Source organism: Caloenas nicobarica, chromosome 4 (genome assembly GCF_036013445.1).
Source record: "Caloenas nicobarica isolate bCalNic1 chromosome 4, bCalNic1.hap1, whole genome shotgun sequence".
Taxonomy (NCBI): domain Eukaryota; kingdom Metazoa; phylum Chordata; class Aves; order Columbiformes; family Columbidae; genus Caloenas; species Caloenas nicobarica.
In genome coordinates, this window is record NC_088248.1 from 9,460,353 (window position 1) to 9,481,588 (window position 21,236).

At 39.2% G+C, this 21,236-nt stretch overlaps 1 protein-coding gene across 4 annotated transcripts in view; it reads left to right on the forward strand.

The window, feature by feature from the left end:
* ANK2 (ankyrin 2) overlaps positions 1 to 21,236 on the forward strand; it is a 370,609-nt gene that overhangs the window by 18,476 nt on the left and 330,897 nt on the right. The window contains exon 1 of one of the 4 annotated variants that reach the window (XM_065633275.1): positions 6,899 to 7,005. The exons of 2 other annotated variants lie outside the window; for them this stretch is intronic. The gene's annotated coding sequence lies outside the window, so the exon portion shown is untranslated. Of the gene's footprint in view, positions 1 to 6,898; positions 7,006 to 21,236 lie in introns of those variants that run through there. One more of the 4 variants, XM_065633276.1, reaches the window with a different exon arrangement.

Sequence of the window (21,236 nt, forward strand, 5' to 3'; positions counted from 1 at the left end):
TAAAAACAAACCTGAATTTTGTGAGCATCAGTATAGGAAGCCCAAATTGGCAGATGGAGGATTTAGAAGATGTCAGTGTGGTTACGTTTTGCAGAAGGAATCTATTCCTAGTTAGAAAGTGGCACCTTTTGCTGTGCTGGTATCATGGTCAGGCAGGTGACTATTTTGCTGTGCCTGTGAAAGCATCCAAACTCTCATGCTCTCTTATCTCTTTCTGACATTGCCATAAGGAGGATGGAGAATTTATAATGTAGGAAATTTCTGATTATCATTGACCTCCAAAATGAGACTCCTGATGGGACAGCCTGTTTGCTTGATCACCAACATGAGATAGAAATCTAGGACTTGAAGTGCGTTGCGAATGGTTTTGGTGGCATTTATCACGTCTTATACAACCCCAAAACCTATTAAATTCTTCTTCAAAATAAAAAGTAACTGATAGACTTTTTTTCAAAAATGTTTCCTCGCTTTTTTTTTTGTACAACCATGTATGTTAAGAGATTCCGTATAAGCATTCATGAAGGCTGTGCTATCTATAGGGGAGCCATCTGTAAAACGTGTGTTTAACTTAGAGCAGTAGGAAAAGCAAGAGAACTTCTGTAAAGGGAAGTTGGGGAACATCCTTTGTGAGAATTGAAAGGAACATAAGGGGAAATAGAGAACAGGAAAACAAAACTGATAGTGGGAAAGAAGTAGAGGCAAGACAATGGAAGACTCGAAGTTGGAAATGAAAGTAGAACACTCAGCTTTGTCCAACAGTTTCACAAATTGCAGCTCAAAATACATTTCTCAAATGTGAAAGCAAAACCATTTAAACTATGCTGTTCTTTTGTATAATAACTGTGGAAATGATACAGTAAATAAGAACTCCACAATGTTGTTTCTCTGTAAGTATGATTTCAGAGTAGAACTACTTCAGATCTGACTTTCTTATTCAGTCTTTAAAGTCTGTACTCTCAATACATACTGTAGCATGAACCTTGCAAATTTAAAAAAAAAAAAAAAAGCATAGATATTAGATTTTGTGGGAAATTTTTATTGTAAGCCTGTCCTACTATACCTCCAAATGACAAATAGAAATGGTTCAGGAGAAAGTCAGAATTGTGAGGAAATTATGAATTGCTAGCCCTTGTTTATTTCCTCAATGTAAATAGCACATGTTTTCAATCATTGCTGTTGCTTAATATAGATTTCTCTGGCTGGGAACACCAAAGTAAAATAAATCAGATGTGTGAAATGTTTGCTGATACAGAAAACGTTTTCCCAGGGATATGCGAAGTTGGCTCTGTTTGAGTGCTTTGCCCTTCCTGCCAGGTTCCTGCATAGATGAGCTTTGAACAAATCCATGTCTTCAGCCACAGTGCTTCGCCTTTGAGTGTGTGTGAATAGCAGGAAGCTTCACTCGTGATGGTGGCCTTGGTGTGCCTTTGAGAGACATTTGAGCGCATTTGCTCCTGCAGTGCACTGTGTGCCTTCTCAACCACTTTGTTTCAGTCTCTTGAACAATTGGAGCCTAACAGTACATGCAATGGAAAGGGGAAAATCTGAGATTTATTGTGGAGTCTGAGTTTGTTTTCACAAAAGAGGAGCTTTCTTTTAGTGGCATTCAGCAAGGTCCCTTTCTCACAGGAACTGTGCCAGAAGATGGCATTGCTGTACGCAGAGCACTCATCTCCATTGCAACAAGTCATTAAGAGGAGTGGAAAAACTGCAGCCTGAAAGTCCATTAGAGTGAGTCAGGTTGACAGGAAACGAATTTGCCTTCATATCGCACATCAAGGACTGTTCCATTAAAATACATAATGTGCTGAGAAGGTTGGGTTTTTTTAATTGTTGTTGTTTAACAAGAAGCTTGTGTTTAAAAGTACAGATGAATCTGTAGGCTGAGGGGTGTGTCTCAATACTGAGAACTCTTGTGTGTCTCAATACTGAGAACTCTTTTTCAAATGGAAGTAGAAGACACTATAAAATCCACACCCCCTTGCTCACACCACCTCCTGCCAACAACTTGCTCTTTGGTTTCAGGATCATTTTCCTCAAAATTCTTTCTCCCAACTGTTCTTTGGGTACAGTGGGAAAAATATTCTCAATAAATTCTGGCAGTTTGGTTTTGCTAAGGTCTGTCTGCAAGGGCAAGTAGCACTTGGCATGCTCCAAAGGCTTCTGCAGGGAGTGTAATCCCAAAAGATAGTAAGCAGCCCTTTGATGTAGGTGAAAGCCTGAGGAAAAGCTGTACTAAATTAGCAGAAATGTGATTTTTTTTTTTTTTCCAACTTTGTACTTTATAGCAAATTCTGTTATTTGCTAAAGCACTGTGGCCCTGATTTCCAGTCTGTAGGATGAACTGATGTGAAAACAGAGTATAGCTTTTCTTGGCAAAAAGACAGAATCTGTGTTTGGCTGGGTATCATAGAGTAGATCCGGTCTCTGTGGATCTGTGTGTTTGTAAGGATTACAATGTAGTCATCTCTGGGCATACTGATGGAAGCGACCTACTGTGGTTCTGGCTCCCCCAGGAACTGTTAGGTTTGTTTGTTAGCTGCTTGTTCCTGTCATGAGCTTTGGAAACATCTTCAGGTTGGCTCAGGCTGGTGGCTGAACTGTAGGAACCACCTCCTTCAATTATGTCCCAAACACTAAACAGAGATACACAGAAATGTAATTAGAAAGCCATAATGCTGGAAATTAACAAATACCAGAGGCCTTCCTCTTGCCTATACTGTAAATGAAGTTAAATTTCTTTACCAGTAAGGCTTTGAGGGGAAGGAAAGGGAAGACAAACAATAGTGGAAAAAAAAAAAGTGGAGTGTAGAACAATTATTCGAAGTTACCCTTTCAACCAAAAAGGAAGTGCCTAGAATCCTTCACTTGTTAATTTGACCATAGTATGTTTCCTAATTCTCCTCTCTTCAGAATCACCAGGTATTGAAGAGGAAGTCAAGGACATAAGTGCCATGCTTTTTCTTTGTGTTTCCCATTACCGGGTGAAAGTGGCTCTGTGGGATCTACTTAGTGATGGATAGGTAAGGTAGGTGTAAAATTGGCACCAGGAAACAGATAATATTTTTTTTGAGTGGACCAGGACCCAAATGAGTGGGTATGTGGCATCCTGATCAGGTGGAGACTCCCCTAGGAAAAAACATGGATATGTTTCTCATATAAAGCTTCTGATTGATCCATTTAGCAGCAGTTCCTTTTGTGAGGGATCTCTGGGCTCGCTGTTGCTGTTAACTTCACGAAGTACCTGTCATGAAGATGGAACTTAAACCCCAAATCAACAAACTTGCCTTTGAGGCTCTGATCTACAGTAATTCAAAGCTGTTATGTAGACATAGGCTAATGTGCATTTGGCAGGTGCTTCTTGCAGTCTGCGGCTTGCTCTGCCAGGAAGGTGAAAATTGTCTCTCGTTTAGTGGTTTAGGTGATATTACGTGAAGGGCTTTTCTCAGAGTTGTCCTTTATTAGCTTATTTCTGAGAGGGTGAGTGCTGCAGAGAAATATTTTACTTTACTATAGCAGTCTGTTGCTATGCAGAAGAAAACTCTTATGTTGTGGTGAAACCCTTGAAGTATTCTCTAGCAGGAGAAAACTGCTCCTCATTCTGCTGATTAGTGGCAAGGTGTTTTGGCCGCTTCTTTTTGTCAGTTATGCTGTAATGTAAGAAAGACTTTAACTCCATGGTGGAAAACACATTCTAAAGTCAGTGGATATGAGTGTCCTTCTTGAACTGTATGTTTGGGTAGTAACCTGTTGGCTTGGGTGTGGTGTGCGATTTTTATTTATTTATTTTGTTTGTTAGTGGGCTGAGTCGCAAGCCTCAAAAGCACAGCCTCTTACTTGAGCTCAATGGCATGATCAGGTCTGCCTGTGGCAAGGGAACTGTGACTGACGGAGACTGGACTGCTCAAATGTCAGAAAATGAAGTGTGGAAGAATAGCTTTAATTAGTGAAATGGCTTTTTTTTTTTTCTTCTTCCAAGAGAGAAGGGTCTCCAACTCAAGCTCCTTTGACACCCAGTGTAGCCCACTAAGAAGTGTTAAAGCATCGTAGTTTTCCTCATCCTTTTCAGACCCCAAATGTATGCGAGTGTGTATATATATATGTATTTACTTATTAAAAAAACCCTATATGGCTCTGCTGGGCCTGCTCCAGCATCTCTTTTATGCTTGGGAGTTGCTCCTGTTGAGCTCTGGAAGGAGCTGGATATGAAAGGGGTGAAGCATTATGCTGAATGCTTTATGTACTCAGAGCTAAAAGCATTATTGATTTCATTTGCTATGAAAGAAACAATTTAGATGTATCTGGAAAAGAAGGGAAGGAGAAATAAGGAAAAACAAATTAATGTTTCATGCCACATATTTCAATGCAGCAATTTTGTAGCTTGCTTTATTTCTGGTTTCCTTTTTATTGTACTTGGTGCATGTTTGGTGTTGCAGGATTCAAAATGCCCCTGCCTCATCAGGCTGCACAAGGAATTCTGCTACTTGTGTTGGTCTCGGAATGAAGTTGTGGGTCAATTTAGTCATTATATCAGTGATGTGGAATCATATCAGGATTAATTTAAAGGGGGAAAAAGTTCAGAAAGAGGTCTGGCTTTGTGTGTGATGTTTGTGTGTGTTTTGGGTTTTTTGTTTGTTTTTTGTTTTTTAAGATTCTGGCATAAATATCTTAACTTCACTCACAGTTTTAATGGGAGGAGTATTGAGAACTGTTAAGCTTTCTCAGAAGCAGTTCCAGATAGTACTGACCAGAGCTAATGTATACAGCATCACAGAATAGTTTCTATTTTTGCATTTCTTTGTACTTCCTGTTCTCTTTAACCCTTGCTCCAATCTTATGATTTTAATAGCACATCAAAGCCTATCTTCTGTTACTACTTGATGTGCGGGTTAATATTTTCTTACTAAAATTATCAGACTTTATGTGGCTGAAACATTTCAGGCTTCAAGACCCATGTGCTTGCACTACAAGATTTTGTATGCTTAATATAGAGGTTTTTTTCTTTAGTTATGAAACTGCACAGCTAGGGGAAATACCTAGTACCTTTCACTCTTAGATCCTGTTATTGCACTGAGGAAGCTCTAAAATGGTAATAGCACTAAACTTTGTCCATTCTGTGCTGAAGTGATAACATATTAGAAGAATGAGGTGTGTTACCTGTAATCTTTGAACCACATTGTAAATGTGGCATTTTCTGAAACCCCTTCAGAAAATAAATCCTAATGTTTCTGACCTAGAATACTTCCTTCTGTTTTGCCGTGACCATTAAATTGCTGACCTGCTTTGTTCTCTACTGCAGTAATGTTCTGCTGATTTACTTTGTGCTCAAAAAGGAGACTTGCATTTGTGCTTGTAATATGAAGCATCAGATAGAGTAGACAAATTTATTTGAAAAATCCTGTTGATTGTTGTATGTGTGGTTATGAGAAATGGCCCTCAGTTAAATCAGTAGGAAAAACAGCTGCTTGCTTAGATGAGACATGGTTAGGTCTTGAACTGAAATTGACCTAAATCCTTGTGATCAAATTAGCTTCTGTATTGAACTTATTCCTTAAAGCTTTTAAAGTTTATTGGAGGCGGGGGGAAGTAATAGGCAGCAAGGCATGGAGAGGAAAAAATTAAAAGCCACTTTAATGAAACATTGCTATCAAGTGACCTTTTTGATACTTTATAACATTAAACTCCCCTTTAATCTGGTAATAGTTACCTTTACAGAAACCAACCAAGCCTCCCATATAGTATTACTTTAATACTGCTGCATTCTGTGCTTTTCAGTCAGTGCAGTTGAAGACTGCTCTTTAGACTGCTTGAATTGTCATGTGGAGAAATATGACTTGGAGCTGTTGAAGCAGGGGTCTCTGTGTTGTGCTTTGCTGTTGTGATGGTGACACGCCATTTGCTTTCTGCCAGTCCTGTCCTGTGACTGGCCTTCTATCTCTAAGTTCTGCCAGCCTTTCCATTCCTGGGGTTTTGCCTTTGGATGCTACTTGAAATACTGACTGACTTTCTCACTCTAGCTTTGTGCCTCAAGCATCTTTATTTTAGCAGAGCTATAGTGACAGAAATATATTATAATGCAGCAGTAAAGCAAACTTAGATGTCATTTTGAACAATGCTAGCATCGTTTATCAGCTGGCCTCTTAGTTGGCTCAGCAGAAGTGTTTTGAAGCAGCCGCTTTTCTCGGTTTCACTCTTCTTCCCCCTTCCCAGCTCTGGCACTGCTTCTCTGTTGCTAATGGTTTTGTACCTCCTTAGTCCATTGCCTCAAATGACCATTTTCTGAAGTCATGGTCATACCTGCTCCCCAGTTTGAGGGAAGTGGAGGAATAAAAAGCAGCCGTATGTGTCTGTGTGGTGTATAGCCTGTTGGATGCTATTTTTTTCCACATCGGTGTGGTTCCCCCTTCTCTTCCCCCAGCAAGACCTAGCACCCCAAGAGCCTCGCTGGGCAAAGCAGGAGCCTGGCAGGTACGGGGGCCGCCCGCCCGACTGCCCAGCCAGCCGAGGCTGGGAATAGCACCCGGGAGCCCCCGAGCCCCACGCGTGTTCGTGTGGGCCGGGGCAGCAGATCTGCCAGGCGCGGTTTAAAGCCGGGGGTCGGCGCGGGGCCGGGGCTGCGTCCGCTGGTGTCGGGGAGCGGTGACTGCGGGACGGGACAGGACAGTACGGGGAGGGACGGGAGCCCCCGCCCCGGCCGCGGGCACCGAGGTGGCGGGACCCGGCTGTCCCCACCGCCCTGCGGCGGGCGCGGCCCCGGCTGAACGCGGAGGCAGGAGCGGGCTCGCTGCCCTCCTACGTGCTCGTGTTTCGGGTTTGGCGTGAGGTGGCTTTGACATAGCGGGAGAGGGAGGGAGGGAGGCAGGGCTTCCCTGCGCGGCGCTGTCACTTGCAAGGAGCGTTGGGAGGCGGCGGCTGCGCCCCCGGCGTGCGGCGGCCCTGGCGTGTTGGGCTTTCGGCAGGGAGACCTTCCAAAATGCGCCGCTGAGAAGGGAAATACACCAGTGCGTAAGTTATGCGGGGTCCCTTCCCGTTTAGAGCGGTTGTTAGGGTGTTTCGTTTGTTTGCTGTGGCTTGGTTTTTATTGGTATTTGCCGATGGCAACCGCAGAACTTGTACTGTTTAAGAAACCGTTGAAATAAATAGCTGGGAGGGATAATCGGAACTCTTATTTTTTCAGCAGAAACAGGAAGTCTGCCTTCTGGCAAAGTAATACGTCAGGCGGCCGGGGCATCCGATAGTAAGCCCCATTTGAACTACTAGATGCAGAGAGATTTTTCTGCGGCATCCTGGAGCAGTCTAGGGATGGTGGACACAGGTGCTCTTGCTGAATCTTTGGAAGAACGGTATGGAAGGGGGGTTTGTCTCAGCTGTGCCAGACTCCGCATTTCTGCAGTCCTTGGTTGAGAATGATTATTGGGAAGATGCAGACTGACATTCATCAATAATTCCTGTATCCTCTGTAAAGAGTTGTCCAAAAGATTTTTCTGCTTGATGTGATGGGAAGGAGTTGCTATAGGAGATTGTCGGGGTTTCTGATTCTTCTGTTTAAATGAAGAAGGGCTTGAGGGAAGCAAAATGTCCTCAGTTCTTAAGGTTTTCTTCCTTTTCTGTCTTTCTCCTCAAAGAGCCTGAATAGTAGAGAAGCATGTTAAGTGCCTTTCTTTCTATTTAATTTCCCTCATAATATAATCGAGCAGCACTAGTTAGTGTTTCTGATATTAAACAGCTCAATGTAGAGGCTGCTCATGTGCAGGTGCTTTACCAAATGATTTACAGGCTCAGGGCTTCATTGGCAGCAGTGGTTGGATTCTGACTCTGCAGAAGCTGAGGATGGGGCATTGAACAAGGCCCTTGGGTGTGTCAGCTGTTCAAAATACAGGTGGTTTTAACCTTTGGTTTTGCTTCTAGTTTCCTATCTTTTTGTGTGGGTGGGGAAGAAATTACCAGTGATGTAAGTTCATATTTTCTAATTTAGTCTCACTTATGTATAACTAGCCAGTTGATGTATTTTACCCTATTTTTTGTTTGTGGTGGGGTGTTGGAGAGGGGAAAACACATTCTAAAAACATGTTTAAACTGCCATGAGTAACTTTACTTGTCTGTGAAATATTCCTGTTACCATTTGCATCTCATTTTTCTGCAAAATGGGCTTGATCTTTGTAGAGGTGTTACTGGAAGCCAATAGCATGTAGTAGCTGCTGGAAAATGGGTTCTTGAGTCTATGTTGCACTTTTTGGTCAGAAACCCACCCACTTTTTTGGTAACACAAGGTGGAAGAGTGGGTTAGTATAGAACAGCGAAAAAACACATTTTAACAAGGTCTTTTGCCAAGCTGTGTTCACAGTATCCTTTGCTACTTTTTTTTCTTTGTATAGAATTCTTTCTTTCATATATGTGCTTTTCAAAAGGGCAGAGCCACAGAAGGGTTGGCACTTGATCGTAATTATCACTTGAGTTTAGAGCATAAGCCAGTACTAGTCAGGTCAGTGCTGGTATCCTAGGGCTCAATATGAAGCCCGCTAAGATTGATAAAAAGCATTCTACTGACCTGGAGAGGTTTTTGGATCTGCTCCCTAGCTGCCCATGTGGGTAATTAGTGACTCCGGATTCCAGCAGGGTGTCTTGGTAATGATTCTTGAACTTGTTTCTAAACTTTAAAAGAAAAAAAAAAAGTCTTACCTTTCTCTTATTTCACTAAAAGCCAGTAAAAGGGAAGCATGGTTTTATTGTAAGTCTTGCTTATGGTTTTGTCAGACTACTTTACTGGCTTGCAGCAGTCTGTTCACCCTGGCAAGCTGTGGGTAATTCAGTGCTTGGATACAATCCTTGACTTGTCTTTTCAGTCTGTGCATTAAGCTACACTGATATGGTCAATAAATTATCACTTTCAATGCTGCTTGGGAGGTCTGATTACACTCAGAAGAATCCTAGGCCTGCTGCATTTGTAACTTTAAAGAAATAAGAAAAGCCTCTTGTTACTGAATGGCATACTCTGAGTGATTTACTTTAGTACCTATATGGCCGCGTGGACATTGTAATGGATTTAATAAGCTGAAAGAGCAGAATTTTTGGTGATTTTTCTTGTCTTGCTCCCTGGCAGTTTAAATCAAGGGTGGCTTTACTGTAATCTGCAGTCATATGGATGTGAGACTAGAGTCATATTAATCCATTTCAGAAGCAGCAGGAGTGGACGCAGTTTCTAACACTTTGTGAATCACTTTTTTTTTTTTTCTGAGGTTTTGAATGTAAATCATAAGTCTATGACTGGAAGAAGATGACTCTCAGACCATAATGATTTGGAGGAATAAATACCAGCTAAAGTTACTGAATTTTGTATTAGTGGGTAGCTTTAGTCTCATGCTGTAAACTGTTCCATAAGCTCTGTATTTGGGTCTCTTTAATTGGTATCGCTTAGGCATAGAGCGTAAGCAAATATCTCATATAATAAACAAAGCAGCAGATTTAAGTTAATGCTAATGTGTTTGCAGTCTGAGCCAAAAGCTTTTCAGGGTTATTATAACATGCTGGGCATACAGCCCATCTATCTAAGTGTCTGAAGGAGACAAAAGTTATGGATTGACTCATTGTACAAATCAGCTCATCTGAAAGTCAGATTCCGCTATTTGTTGCCATCAGTAATTTAGTTGTATTAAGTACGGCTGAGGACGGATGGCAGCGCGGCCAGAATATTGGGATGGGTTTTCTGAGATCCCAGGAGCCATTCCCTGCATCACCACAGATTTTCTGTGTGACCTGGGGCAAGTCATTGAATGTTTCGGTAAAACACAGATGATGATGCTTCCTTCTCTTTCACAGTCTGCTGTGAAGACTAATGTGTTACAATCAATTATAAGAGGACCATATAAACACAGTATTAAACAAAGTATTTGAAGAGTGCATGCTCCATACATAACTTGATAATATGTGCTTGGTAAACCTATCCTGCAAATTTGCTTAATACTATACTTGCATGTAAGCATGCACAGCTCAAGGGGCTAAGTTTTAATTTTGACAATAAATCCTGAATGTTGATTTGGGGTAAATATGAGAAGAGCTTTTGTTCATCCTAAATTATGAACTAGTATTCAGAGACCATTCCAGTTGTTAAATGTGACGCTGAATTTTGTTGTGTCTTAACAATGACAAGATAATACAGACTTTGAGAAGGATTTACGTATGTAATTCCTATGTATTAGGGATAATGCCATGCAAACTTCTTCTCCTGTGACTGCTGCTATTGTAGTCTGCAATTATTTAGGCATTTACATTTTGGAAGATTTAAATATTGAAAAGAGTTCAGTCCCATTCATTGGGAGTTCTCAACCAAGTGGCAAGAGTTTGATTATCTTGAACTATATAAACTCCTATGTTCAAACTAATTTATATCTATAAAGTTAAATTTTAAGCTTTGTAACCCCAACTCTTCCTTAGGAGAATAAATTAGCAAGGTACTGTAGAACTGTGGGACACCTGTCTGTTTGGAAGTAATATTTCTGTTTCCATAGAACAAATATTTAAAGGCCGGTTAATTACAGGGAACAGAAAGTTCTTAATCTCTGTGCAGCAACTTTGATTATAATTTAGGCCTCCTAAGTGGGTTATGATGCAAAGCAATTAGTCATAGATTAAGATTTTAAAAAAATATTATTTTCTATCTAAAGTCTTTTTATAAATGGCGTTAGTCTTCTGATCATACAAGATGTATACCGGTCATGTAAATGTGGTTCTGTTGCTTTTTAAAATCCATTGCTTTTGTCACAAAACTTGGCAATATTGGCTGTGTGTCTGCTGCAGAGGGAAACCTCCCACTTCGAGTGTGAATGTGTGCTGGGCATTTTGAGCAGGAGGTGGAATGACGTGGTGCAGTCTGTCTGAGTGACTGTCGTGCTCCCGAGCTGTGATTCCAGCCCGGCGGTGCGTGGGGCACCGAGCCGTCCCTGCCTCCCTTTGGTGACTGACGGGCATAAACTGTGCCCGCTTTCAGCTGAGTCGCCTGTTGTTGTCATCTGGAACTAAATTAATTTTTGATAGTTTCTATTTGAAAGAATATCAGTAATTTGTACAAGATATTTGGAGCTCAATGTTTCTGCATAGCCAGCTATGCCATTATAGCTTTTCAGCAGAACACCTGTTCCACTTCCAGAGAAACCCTTTTGCCTCCCACCCCTGCAACATCTCTTCTTCATCCCATCTTCAACCTTTGCAGTGAAACTAGAAACTGAGACTTGTCACTTGACTGCCTTCCTGTGCTATTTCATTGACCTTCGTCTGGGCCCATAGGTTAAATTTCAGAGATATTTATAGAATTTGTTTTATTTTAGGTTGCAGAAGTCTTTTCTTATTAAGACAATGGCCCCAAAATTATTTTCATGTTGTTTGTGAAACTTCAGCTTAATTTGAAATGACTTTGTCTTCTCCTACTCTCATTTTTCCTGACAAAGGCTTTCACTTCAAACTTCTTAATAACTTTGCAATGTGATTTTGAAGAGAAGCAGGAAATAAGCTTTAAAATGTATATGTATATATATATTTTAAAAATATATACATGTAAAAATATATATGTTAAATAGAAAATTTGACTATGTTACTCTGAAAACTCATTTTTATAAAGTAAGGGAGAGAGAACTTGCTTTAAAACAAAGAAAGTATCTAATTTTTTAAAAAAGTTTAATTTTGAAAATTTTCTACAAAACATGCAAGTCTTGAAAGTGGTTATCAAGGTGACTACGTTGAATCTAAAGCCATTTTTCACATATAAGAAAAGCATAAGGTAATGATATCTTAGGCTTATTTTGATCTATGGTACACTGGCTCAACATAAACTGTTTAAAAATAGTTGAGCTCTATTGTGATTTTTTATTTCGTGGCTCAGCTGAGGTTGTAGTAATTCTATAGTCCTATTCAAGTTCTTGAGCTTCATTGAAACATCTCCACTAGGTATTTTTCTATCTGCTATTTGAAGTTCTGGAGGGAGAACCTAATGCTTTTTCTTTATGGTGATGGTGGGGTTGGTTGGTTGGAGTCTGTCTGTTTGGTTTTTGGTTTGTGTTTTTGGAAAAGGCATAGGGCAGTGGTGAGATTTTAACACATGCAGATTATAATTGTAAACCATAACTGATTTGAAGTAATCTACCTAGAGGAAAACTACAAAATTAGCTGCAAAGGAATTTTATATATTGTACCTTATAGAGAAAATGTAGTTTCTGGGATGTTTTTAATATTAAATAGAAAGCTCCTGTTTCTATTTATTTATTGAACAGAAAATTGATGACTACAGAAATAAGTATTTATCAGTTGTTAACAAGAATAATTGATTCAAGAGTTGGTTTGTAAGCAGAGAAATCAATGTTATGATTTGAGCTGAAGTAAACATGGCATTATGGGCTCTTTTCATTTCTCAGTCGTCTTAAATAGTGGCAGTGACTTAAAAGCTTAATTGTCTGCAGTTAGAGCGAGCTCTTATTTATACATCTCTGCTCTGACCTGCAGAACAGCCGGGCTGTTTTCATACCACATTCTGCTTTGTGGTTCTGATGATGAAGACAATGAGACAGAGCTGGTCCCACAGTGTGGCACTTGGCGCTCTGCAGATCTGGTGTATCTGCGGTGAGATCCACAGCGCTGCTGGATGTTCTGCAGGCTTCCCTGCTGTCACCCGTGGGGTGACGTGTGCTGCAGGGACTCGTATTGGTTGCATGCCTGGAAAGGAAGGTGTCAGTTCAGGTGCCTTTCAGGACATGCCTCAGCTTTTATAGATGTGCTGCTTTGATTCAGGGACAGCAGAAATCTCTGTAAATACAATTCGTAAATCAAAGTGCTTCTTGCATTGGTGAGACTTGTTTCTGTAAGTCATCTTCACTGGCTCCCTTTGCTCTTTCATTGTCCTCAGCGCTCACTGCTCCCAGGCATTTGCATGCTTCTCAGCTTCCTACAGTTAACCTATTAGGTTCTTTGCTATACTTAGTTTAGGAAAGCATTTCAACTCTTTATTTCTGTAAAATGGATTTTGAGCGATTGATTGAAAGGCAATAGATGGAGTGCACACACTGATGAAACAAAATCATCATGTACTATGGAAAAAATTATTAGTTTATTAGTTTAATTTTGAAAAAGAGATGAAGACTGTGGGTTTTTTCTGGGAGGTGAGCAGTGTTCAGCTGTTAGTGTTCCATAATAACATTGGATAATGGTGTACAAGCACTTAAAAGGTTTCTATTTCTAGTCTTTGAAATGACTCACTGATAATGTAGAGCTGCAGCTCCTGGAGTTCCTATGGTGTAGTGTATGCTGCTGCAGGAGGTGTCTCCTCCTGTCCCAAGGGATACTGAAAGATCCTGTCTTTTCTGCTGTGATTTCTATGCAGCTCTGTACCTTGAAGGAGTATAATGACTCATCCCCTCTTAAATTACCCCCAAGCCCCTCTGCTTTAAGTCCAGCATAAAATGCTAAGTGTATCTTGGATACTGGGGGCCGAGGGGTGCCCAGCAGTGAACAGCGTGCAGTGCAGGAATGAGTTCCAAGATCTTAAAACATATTGAATTTCACAAATTTAATCTACTGTCTGTGGCTGTGTGTTGCACTGTTGGTTGTTTTTCACTGGGGCCCAGGTAGAGTGCTAGATTCACTTAGACCTGACGCAGGGAATCCCACGTTTAAAGTATAGCATACACACAGGCTCACTGACTTGAGCCAGATTTTAGCTTTTAAGTATCTGATGCTTTATCACCTCTGGCTAGTTTTGCTGGGTTTTAGACAAATGTTCCATTATACACTAATGTTAATTGTCGATTTCTAAGAGTTGTACATAATCTTTGGTGTTTCTCTGGAAAGATCTTAGTGTTGTCCAAGGGTTTTATCTTATGGTGTCTCTTGGGTTTTTCCTTAATCAAAGAGGGGAAAAACCATCAAAACATTTGATATGTTGGGTCTTTTCCCAGCTTCATCTGTATGAATTTAGAGTGATAGGTGCATCTTATATTTGCTCAATTTCTACGTTTTTAACCTGGGTCCGAATGTTGGCTGAAGAACTACAGACCAAATAGCTGCAGTTGTTTTGCTGAAACCACTTCTCAGCAATATTGAGTAAAATGTGCTGCATTTCCAATTAACACAAACTATTATATTGACTACAAAAAAAAGAGGATAAAACAGTGAATAGATGATGTTCATTTGAGACCGTTCTGTCTGAAGGAAGAGAAGGAAGTGTGAAACGTGGCAAAAATTCCAGTGCATTAGATTAGTGACCACAGCAACTGTCTTTTCTGATGTCAATCAGAACATTTTAGACTAAATGCATTTTCTTGAACACCTGCCATTTTCACTACCTATCTGAATTTAAAATGAAGGTTTACAAAGTCCAGGATGTGCTGGTCTTGATGAAAGGTGGGGAAAAATCTCTCAGTTGTGATTCTATTCAAGATGTGGTTTTGATCATAAGATTGTGGTCACTCTGGCAGACAATACTAAAATGAAACCTCGGAGAACTTGGAAAATATTACAATTTAGGTCTTTGGGGAAAAGAGCAAAGGCCTATTTGAAAATGATTTAAAACCATTTCTGCTCAAAATTAAAATTGCTTCTGTAAAAACTGAATCTAGTATTCAGATTAAATTGCTGTCTAGATTTGGTCATTCCATTTAATGTCTAATGCTAACAGTACCAAGTAGAAGGTGAATGTGAAATTATAGTTATGGTTTTTGTTCTCTCTTACTTCAGTTGATATCAAGTTAAAGCGCACCGCAACACAGTATTGGACGTTGTGTGCAATAAGCAGAATTTGCTTTTGCTGATTGAATGACTGGCAAATAATAGTAATTTCTTAGGGTTTCACAGCAGAGTCTATTGCTTATTTAAATCCTGGTATTTCATGTGCTTGTTAATTCTAACAGGTATGTTGGTAATGACCACTGTAGCACAGCATATTCAAACTCTTCCCCCCTTTTGATTTTCTGAAAAATTTGTTCTTATCTATGCTTATTTCCCCCAACTGTACATGGGCACTTGCTATTTGCTTTTTGAACCATTTTATGACTGCAAAATATGAGAATATTCTTAAATGTAGGAGACTCTTGAGAGCAAAGAAAATGCAAGCCATATTTTATTCTGCATCAGCTAAAATATTTTAGCTACTTTTAACATATTTCCTCACTTCAGTGACAATCAGCATAGGAACCACAGAAGTCTGGAATATCTAAAATCTGACATGGAGCTTTTGCCACTGATCAGAGTAGTCCTAGAGAAAGTCCTGAATGAGTTGGAGCTGGTTGGACATTACAGTTTCAAAGCCAGTTGAGATGGTCATGCTTCCTTCATCAAACTGCTCAATTCTACTGTCTCTGCAAATTACTGGCTTTAAGCTCGGTTGACATGTTCTGCTTTAAACTATGACCCATAGGCAGCTGAAATATCGAGAATGGAACTTAAATTGATTAAAGGGAAGAAATCCTGATGAGCCCACCCTGTTTGTAAAAGACCGATCGTGTTAGTACACTCACTCTCAAAGTTTTATGAGAAGGGACAATATTAGCAAGGCATTTTGAACGTTAATAATTTAGTTTCTAGATGTGTGAAGCTGCTATTACAACTTGCTCTTCCAGGCTGTTTTAGGCCTCCTAGCTGACTGTTAGGATGTATAATATGTAATGTTTTCAAATGTGGCTTTAAGTACTGTGCAGTGACAATTATATTAATGTTATATATTTAGGCTCATGAAATAAAATAACTTTAATTCTCTCCATGGGAAGGTCATCACTGGTTAAATGATAACCTTGATGTTTCAGAAATGTAGACCACAGAATTTTTTTCAACTAAAAATGTGTTTTGGCACTTTTTTAAAAAAAAAAAAACTTTAACATTTTTGGTTTTTTTAAATGCCTGTTCTCTGTTTGGCTCTCCATATATCTGTCTGCTGAAAAGAAATATTTAGAACCCTCTATGGCAATATGAAAAATGGTTTTAAATATTTGATCAGGTGTATTTTTTTTTTCCCAAGATGCAGGGCTGTTTGTATGTAAACAAACAACACTGGCTGCACCAATTTTTTTCACGTTGTGGAAAGAACTTGCACCTGCCTCACGTTGCTGTCTCAGCTGCTCATGGACCCAACTTCCTTAAATCCATCAGAATTACAGCCCTCCTGCTATTCTGTTTCATCTTAATGGCTTTAAAAAAACCTTGGGGGTGATAGAGGGGAATGCTAAAAAAAAAATTGGTCTCTGATTAGACCAAACATGCAGTTCAGAAATTCGCTTTTAATTTCCTTTATCTAGGCTGGACATCTTCTGTTTTGCACATGAAAGATGGTAAGCAGAAAGGGAAAACAAATAATTAAATGTTATAGCTTATGCAGAAATTTTGAATTTTATTGTGCTCGTGTTTTTAGAGCTTTATTGCAAAAGTGAGCATACTATACCGGGAGGGTGTGGTTTGGTTTTTTTTGTGTGGGTAGGAAACAAAGGACGATTTTAGCATCTTTAAAAAAAAATGCTCATTTCTACTTTGAGAAGTCTTTCCATTGTACATCAGGGATAACATTATCAATTTATTACTCAAAACTTACTACTCTTAAATTGGGAAAATCTCTTCTAGAATAATGAAGCATTCAAAATTGCTGAAGAGATTCAGACATGCAATTTCTATTAATTTAAATGGGAGCTGTGTGGGCTCCATAATCATTTAAGTAGCTTTGAAAAAATTCATCCTTAATGTATTATTTCTCTGCAGTAGTCAATGTTTATAGTCTGCTTTGTACAAGATTAAAAATTCCTTTTCATTCTACTGAGAGCATACCTAAGAGTGTAGAATTGCCAGTTTGTACTTAAGTGTTATGGAAAATTACCCTATTCTTTAAAATCAGCATGAAATATTAATCTAAAAATGCCAATAAATATTTAAAGGTGATGTGACATTTTCCTGCATTTTTAAAGAGTAAAAGTAATTAAAAGGTTGTAAGGACTAAGCTATTTAGTTAATAGAAGAATTGTACTATGTGAAATTTGGATCAGATTTTTTGTTTCATTTGGTGAAAAATGTGGTGACTTCTTACTTAACCTCTCAATTTCTGTAACCTGGGATTAGGTCACTAGTTTAAGATGTGGGAGATTTCATTAAGACTTATTCCTCATGTGTACTTGAAAGATTTTTGAAGTGTGAAGTAAATGGTGCGTTTTGACTGGGGAGAAATGGAAAATAAAAACTTGCCACAAGCAGGTTTGGAGGTGTGTGTGCTTGGCTCTCGAGGAAAGCTGGTGGTTCTCCTGTCACTTCAGTTTGGTGCAGCTGGAATTGCTCCTAGTTTTCATTTCTTGAGGGAAATAATACATTGCCAGCTTTGTCCCTTCTTGTCTTTTTTGGCCCAATGCTGTTCTTTCTACTTAGCCTTCTTTTCTCCTTCATTGCCATCTCTTTGCTTTCAGTCTCCCTTCACATTGCTTACCACTGAGATTCCCCAGGATTCTGGCCACCCTTCTGAAATTCTTTTATCAAGTCTACAAAACTCACCTGCTTGGAAATATTTAAATTACTGATAGAAGAAAAATGCATTTTGTATGCTAAGGAGAGATGTGCTTGTAGTAGTTGTTACCTTACCGGTATTATTCTTGCTCTCATAGTTTCTCCAATCCCAGGTCTCAATGCGTTGGCCTGTAAAGGTGTTTAAAGATAAGTCTGCTACGTTTTTTTGGGTGTTGATGCCAACTTACTGATGGTATAAAGCATCTGGAAGAAATTCAGCTTTGAGCTTTAGATTTTTTTCCCCCACTAGGCTGGCTGCTATTGTCTTCTACAGAAAAGCTCACTTTGAGAAGCATAAAAGTTCATTAATAATTTAAGATCTTTATAAATTTTTATCAAGTTAAAAAAAAAACAGATGCTTACAAACAAGTACCTTTTTATACTGCAGTGGAAGTGAAGTCTGCTGTTCAAATACCATTTCAGTTAACCAAGTTATGAAAACTAATATCAGTTTAAATAGTGTGTTTTAGTATTCTGTATTGGTATGTAAACATTGATAGCATTCATTTTGACTGGTTATTGGTTTTCTGTGCTTTAAAATGCAGATATAATAAATTGTCTTAAAATATTATGCTGTATTTGAATATTAACTTATAGAACATCAATGTAAACCAACAACGAAACTACAAGTCTGTCCTATAAACTGTAATTTTTGAGCATAAAGTTATTGGAAGTGTAAAAGTCAATTAAATGGGGAAGTTGGATTGTTTTTCAATCTGAAGGCATTGAAATAAATTGGACTATGATTTTTCATAATTTGCCAAGTATCCTAAATTAATGTAGTGGATTGCATATTCTGCTAATTATTGTAGAATGCTGCTTAATTAAAACACTACAACCAGAAACAGTGATGCAGGAGAGGATGCCTCTGTTGACAAGAGAATGCTTGCTGAACAGTAGTGAAAAATGTCTCCTGCTTCAGCACACCAGGAAAGCCAGCAGGAAAACTCCACTGACCTTAGTGGCCAGAGGATCAGCCCCTTGGGCCTGTGCTCCTTATCTTCTGACTGTCCTGCTATGCAGCTGCAATCAGAGAGACATGTGGCACTGCAAAGCCAGAAGCACAGCAGGTGTTTCTCTTGGATGCAAACACAACATGTGGATACCACAGTTATGGCATCGCACAAGAATGCAGACATCTGATTTCCATGTTTTCTAAGTGAATTTTAAAAAGATCAGATTTTGGGTGGCTTTCTGGCCATTCAGGATAAATTAAATGGCAAGATATTTCTGAAGTGGTTTTGACATGTCTTCTAAAATTCAATTTCTTGAGGCTGAAATCAAGAATAAACCTATAAAAGTTGCTGAGCCTGTTGCAATGTGGATGTGAGCACCATTTTTGTGAGCCTGGATTCAGAAGCCAAATGATCTGCAGGTGCAGTGAGGTTCCAAACACTTAAAAGCTGTATTGAGGCTTTATAACACATTTTTAAATGCACACATTCTGCCAGTCACTTTGGAGGAGTTGCTTTGGGTATTGTGTTTTGCCTCGGTGTATTTGAAGATGTGTCCATATGAAATGTATGCCAAGTTTTTCTAATGGAGTTGCCTTAAGTCAGGGCAGGATCTACAAAAGTGAGGTCTCTAAGAAACTGCACATTCATCAGCGCCTTTAACTATTGTATCTCCCAGATTATGTCTAGATGGATGTTGGTGTCTGTAGGTGGTCAAGTCAGAAAAAGGTGGTAAATCTTATTTAACTATAATGAATACTGTTCTGCTTACACCCTGGTTCTTGGAGGTAAATGTCCTGTACCTCCCCCTGACTTAGCAGAACCGGAGGACACGCTGCACCTCTCAAAAGGCCATGCTTTGTTCCAGTGGCTCTCTAATTAGCGGCAAAAAAGCAAATGGGAAATTTTGTTAGCACAGTTGGAGTGGATGTTGAAACACTTCATGCAGGGCTGAACTCCAGTTCATTACTGTACTGTAGGCAGCTTTCAATACAGTAATGCCAAATCCTAGGCTGTGTAGTGCCAAAGAATCAGCTATACCAGCATGCTCTAAACAAAACACAGGCGCCTATTTCTTTGACCTTTGGCAGCCAGTTAATTAAACCTTGGGGAGTTTAACTGTCACTTTAAAATGATGCAAGAGAGTATCAGTGCATCAAGGCAACATTGTCAGTGTCCACTCTTGCTAATTTAAAAACATTTGGTTTTCTGTTCTCACTCTGTGGATGTAAAACTCTGAATCTTTGTGTGAGAAGACTAGGTAACTTTCACATAGAATATTCTCAAATTTGGGTGCCTTGTTTTTCAGGTTTTGTCCCATGGTCTAATTTTAAGTGAAGTTGTGTTTCTAGTCCTTCCCCTCATCCCAATTTGTAGCGGGTCAGAACCACAATTTGACTTTGTAAATTATTTTAGTTGTGGGGCTCTTTCCTCTTGCACCAGCATCCCATTAGCAAGGTAGGACTTCATGATAAGACTGTATTAGGCTGATGTAAATCAGCAAAGCTCTTAAGTTGGAGCTGTGCCTTTTTTCCCTTGCTGTTGGGGGTTTGAAATGCTGCAAACCTCCAAGTTGATTTTTGTGTATATGGGTTTATTATTTTTCTTCTGAACCTAAGTTACCTGTGTAAATCTTGTGGAATGACTGTATCATCCAAAAGGATACAAAGAGTAAGAAAGAATATATAGGAAAGAATAGTGGCTATGCAAAATGAAGACTTCCTGTATTTTATTGGTATGTAGTTTTGTTTTGTTTTATGTGGTCTCTGACGTGTCAGCTGGAAGAAGCACAGCATGTTATGACTTCTAAGGAATTTGGAGTCCTAATAGGATATTTTAGAGGATTGTCTCTGCAGTTTGGATTCTCCCATCTATTCTGATTCATTTTTTGCAGCTTTATTGCAAAATGTGACCAGATATCAGGTGATGTATATTATTCTGGAAATAAAATTATGTTGCAGTAGAGCACAGACGGTATCCTGCTCCATCTTAGTAACATTTGAAATAGGGACATGAAGGTTCACTTCATGACGTCAAAACTTTGGTGGTATTACCAATTGGCAGGAGCATCCCTCTGGTCACTTAAGAACAGTTATTTTCAGGCTTAACTGGAATGAAAATATTATCTTGCATTCATTTTCTTCTTCTCTTGAGATTCCCTCTTGTGTGTTCACAAAAATACACTGCTGCTCCCTGCCCAGACTCCCAGAGAGATAAATCCAGCTTTTGTTCTACCAAATTCTTTCAGCCTGGCACTGACAACGCTAGTGGCCTCATCTGATTAAATCTACTTCACTGCCATGCAACATGACAAATGCTTTTGGTTCAAGTTGAATGGTAAAGCTTTTGCAAACAGGAAAAACAGTTGTCAGCTGTCACTGTTGTGGTACCAAACACGCATTGTGCTAGGACAAGCAGACAAAAAAGCCTATGAGGCGTAGAGCAGATCAAATAGAAAACCTACTTAGGGTACATCCAGTTCTATTAAGACTTGAGTGTATTTTTATCAAAACTTGTTTAACAACAGAGGGGAGAACATCTGTCAGTAATTCTTAATGTGGAAAAATACTGTCTTTTGCTCTCAAGAAAGAGAGCAAATTGCAGAATTAAGTGATGTTATATCATTTCCAAAATAGGAAGGTTTGAAATCTTAATTTGCTTTGCTTACAAGTACAGCTTTTGACATAATTTTTTGCAAAAATTATAAAAAAATGTTGAAAGGTAAAAAGCTGTGTCAGAACTCTAGAGGAAGGTATTTGGCTGCAGAATGGT